This window comes from Pygoscelis adeliae, unplaced genomic scaffold, assembly GCF_000699105.1.
Source record: "Pygoscelis adeliae isolate BGI_AS28 unplaced genomic scaffold, ASM69910v1 Scaffold37, whole genome shotgun sequence".
In the NCBI taxonomy this organism is placed as follows: domain Eukaryota; kingdom Metazoa; phylum Chordata; class Aves; order Sphenisciformes; family Spheniscidae; genus Pygoscelis; species Pygoscelis adeliae.
The window spans coordinates 2865651-2870353 of NW_008825308.1; positions in this window are offsets into that span (position 1 = coordinate 2865651).

The following is a 4703-nucleotide window of genomic DNA, read 5'->3' on the forward strand; positions in this document are numbered from 1 at the left end:
GGTCCCTCTGGATGGCATCCCGTCCCTCTGGCTTGTCAAGCACACCATTCAGCTTGGTGTCATCTGCAAAGTTGTGGGTGCACTCGATCCCACTGTCTATGTCCTTGATGAAGATATTGAACAGTACTGGTCCCAATACGGACCTCTGCGGGATGCCACTCGTCACCAATCTCCATCTGGACATTGAGAAGTTGGCCACTACCCTCTCGATGCGACCATCTAACCAATTCCTCACCCACCGGACAGTCCACCCATCAAATCCATACCTCTCCAGTTTAGAGTGAAGGATGTTGTGGGGGACCGTGTCAAAGGCCTTACAGAGGTCCAGATAGACGACGTCTGTAACCCTTCCCTTGTCCACTGATGCAGTCACTCCATCATAGAAGGCCACTAGGTTAGTCAGGCAGGACTTGCCCTTGGTGAAGCCATGCTGGCTGTCTCAAATCACCTCCTTGTCCTCCATGTGCCTTAGCATACCTTCCAGGAGGATCTGTTCCATGAAGTTCATTTTAAAATGCTTTTGAGCCTTATAAAGAATCTGAGGGCATATTTAAGCTATTAAGTAAGAGAGGGTTAGGGAGTTAGCTTGAGCGCTGTGATTGCCAACACTACACAGTTGTTAGCCTGCTTCCTGACTTTCTTTGGGCCACTGAGACACACCTGTTAGAAAAGGGACCAGCCCAAAGCCATGTGGACACAAGACAGTCTGTGCTACTTATCCTTGAGGCTAGGGATCAGTCCTTATCTTCCTCTTATTTAGCAACATAAAGATATATTGCTCAGTGTCCTTTGTCTAGATAAGAGAGAACATATTTTAGCTCCTCAGATACACAAGCACAGTCTTGTTCTCTGGCCCATGAACAGTGAAAGAATTTTAACAAGGCAGCATAAGAGAGAACAATCTTCTGGCTCTCTGGCTATAATCAATTTTATTAGCTTCCGGCTACAGCATCCACCTAAAAGATGTTGGGTCAGACTTTCTTTTTCAGATTAAGTGATTAAACTGGATCATCCTACAGTCTGGCTGAGTGGAGTACTTGCTGAGTTATTGAACAAAAGGGGTACACGATGCTCCATGTCACCATGTTTACTACAGTGTTGAATCCTGTAGAGATTTCAGACAAATAATTATCAGACTGGATTTTGTGGTTAACATAAGTATAAGGTGCCCTAGATTTTACATCCTGGAATGGCTTAAGTGTCTTTCTGTCAACAGAGTATCCTTCTGACAAACTGCTAATGTATAGAAAACTGTAGTATGTCCTGTAGATAATGTAGGGTATCTTGATGGTGATACTGTATATTTCAAGGGTTTTGGTACCTCAGCAGTTAGGCAGCAACTGGTACAGATTCTGAGAAACTGTGGGGGTTTTTTACAAACTAATTTCAGTAATTTTGCAGATTTTATCCCAGAAAATTCTTTATTTTACTATGTAGTACAAAGCAGGAAGCAAGTAAACCTTAAAACATTATCCCTGTCACAGCACAGCTCTTTGGTAGCTGGAATGCATGAACTCACATTTATCTGTTTGGCATTTGGTTTTGCATAAGTGAATGTTCCTATTACATATCAAAGCTTCTGAGCCTATTATGAGAACACTCTGTATTAGAAAAGAATATGTCATGAACAAATACAGCAATTACAAATCTACTTCCATATGTGAGACTGAAGTTTAAGTCCTTTTCATAATACCGATTTCTCCATTTCTACTAGTTCCCAATCACAAGGTCACTCAAGAATGACATCTTTCTTGATTGCCTCAGACTTCTCCATTTAATGGTTACAGTAGTACCATTCTCATTTGACGTCTGTTGCAGATGGAGTGAGACTGCACTTCACTCATAAGAGAGAAGCAACAATACACTTTATTGATAGAAAACAGTGAGTTAACAAAGTTCAATGGTAAATGCGAAAGTGGTTTAACAAGATTCGATGACAAGGCACAGTTGATTATTTACTGCGTAGAGGACGGGGTCAGACAAAACTGTCAGAGAGACCCTCCCGTGGAGTCATGAGGTTCAGAAAGGACCCCCTTGCTTTCTAAACTCCTCCTCAGAGAGGAGTCTAGGTGCGGCTGGATCCAATCCTATTCCCAGACTTGGTCAACGGTTTATGTCTAAAGGATTATATATGCACAATTAATCCTTTATATCACTTAGCTAAGATTTCAAAGTTTAGCATGCTATTGTCACTTACCGAGTATCTGTTGCAGCAAGGAATCTCTCAACCTCGAGGAATAACCTTGAGAGGCGTCCCTGCTCACGGGGAGATCCCAGTGTGCAGCCCACTGCCATGCAGGAGTGCTCAATGGGCCCTGGGCTGTCCATTATTTATGGAGTAAGATGATTGACTTATAGTCATATTTGCATACCAGCAAGTCATTTGGGTCACTGCTCCAGACAACGCTTGGCTACTATGTTGCCATCCATTCCCAAAGTCCAGCATAAGGTGAATGCAGCCACAACGACCCCCACTGGTGGTCATTGTTTACGTGGGGAGGGAGGGAGCACACCACCACAATGTCCTAAATATTATTGCATAAGTACAGATTTCATTGAATTTTGATGCCTTTTAATCTAATATTTGACCAATCCCCTTCTCCAAAGATCACTAACAGGTTTCACATGAGAACAAAACATTTTTATAAAAAAAAAATCATGAAGCAGAGAGAAAATTGTTCACTCTTGTGGCAATTTAAAGACTGAACTTTTAGATCATATCACATTGCAGATTTCAGTTTCATCCAACAAAGAAAAGAAATCCATTCAAAAAGGAATCCTTTTTTGTAATAGTATATCCTTCCCACTCACGAGGAAAGAAAAAAAAAGAGGAAAAAAAAATCCCCAGAAAACAAACAAAAAAAACAAGGTTAAAAAGAAAACAAGTGTTTATAATCAGGATGGTTTGCCTTTATTTAGGTTTTTGTTTGTTTCTTTTGTGAATTATACAAAATGTATCAATTCTCTCTCTTTGGTGAAATCCTCACATTTTCTGTTTGTTTCGCATGAATTTAATGTTCCCTTGCATAAAACCCCTTGACATTTGGAACCATCTCTCTTTTAAGACCAAGACAACATTGTGAATTGGTAGTAAGCATTACAAAAGCTAAATTCCTCAGAAAGGTCAGATTTTTGAAAAAGGACTAAATGGACTGCTACATTGTAAGAACATTCAGACATAGTGCTTACATATTTTAACATGTTATTTTATGCCCACATGACAAAGGGAATTTGATGTTATTTGTATGTTGACAATATTCTTTAATTAACAAACTTACATCACATATTGATGCTATGATAGTGGGGCAGACCAGTGTTTATAATTTAGGGCTATACTCTGTGAAATCTAAATTTGCACTCTGTGCAGGGGAAGGATGTGTTATTTACAAGATGCTGTTAGGGCCAACTGTAATCTCATCAGGGACATATCAGAAAACTCAGCTCCTCAAGCAGAGAAAAAGATGGTTAAATTGTTAGCGACTGCAGTCTTAAATTATGCATGATTGTTGACAGCTCATACTGTGAACAAATGCTATAATGTTCCACTACAGATTTTCATTTTTTTCCTAAGCCTTCAGTTTATCTATGCTGCTCAGGGTGATACAGAGATCAAGTTGTGAAATGCTCAGAGTTTAGGTTGGGTTTGGTTCATTTAGCTTTTTAGAAGCTGTGTATTTATTTTGCTGTATTTTATGATCTTGCTTATGCTGCTGTTCATGTACAAACACTACTCATGTACATATGGCACAGCAGGAGATACGGTTTTACATAATTTCACTGACACCAGGCATCTTGCTGTTCTACCTTGTCGCCAGAATAGCACAGCCAACTGACAAAGTACTGCATTTTTAAACTACCATGCTAGCAAGACCTGAAAAGTAATATGGATTACTACAACCAGATTCAGAGGCTGAACCATGGTGAGGCAAACCACTGTGGGTTTGGTACAGGATCTTTGCACAGGAGTTAGCAGGGCTCATTGAAAGGGCTTTAAACTAGATTTGAAGGGGGAAAAAGATAAAACCAGGCTTGCTAGAGATAAGCCTGGGGGCAGCACCCCAATGTTTGAGGGACGGTGAGGTCCCTCACCTGCAATCTCAGTGGAGGGAGGGGATGGACATCCAAGTGGCGGCAAAGATGCAAGGGTTATTGATGTGTTAGAAACCATGGAAGTGCCTGAGAATGGTCATGTAGGAATTAGGGCTTCTCCCCCCAAAAGGTGATGGTATCAATAGCCCAACTGAAGTGCATCTACACGAATGCACGCAGCATGGACAACAAACAGGAGGATCTGGAAGCCATTGTGAAGTGGAAAAACTATGATATAGTTGCCATCTCGGAAACATGATGCAATGATTCACACAACTGGAGTGCTGCAATGGATGGCTATAAACTCTTCAGAAGGGATAGGCAAGGAAGGAGAGGCGGAGGGAAACAAAGTGACAATGGATGAGGAAAAAGTTGAGGTACTTAACGCCTTCTTTGCCTCAGCCTTTAATGGTAAGACCAGTTGTTCTCTGGGTACCCAGCCCCCTAAGCTGGAAGACAGGGAGCAGAATAAAGTGCCCATAGTCCAAGGGGAAATGGTTAGCAACCTGCTACACCACTTAGACACACACAAGCCTATAGGGCCAGATGGGATCCCCCCAAGGGTACTGAGGGAGCTGGTGGAAGGGCTCACCAAGAAACTTTCCATGATTTCT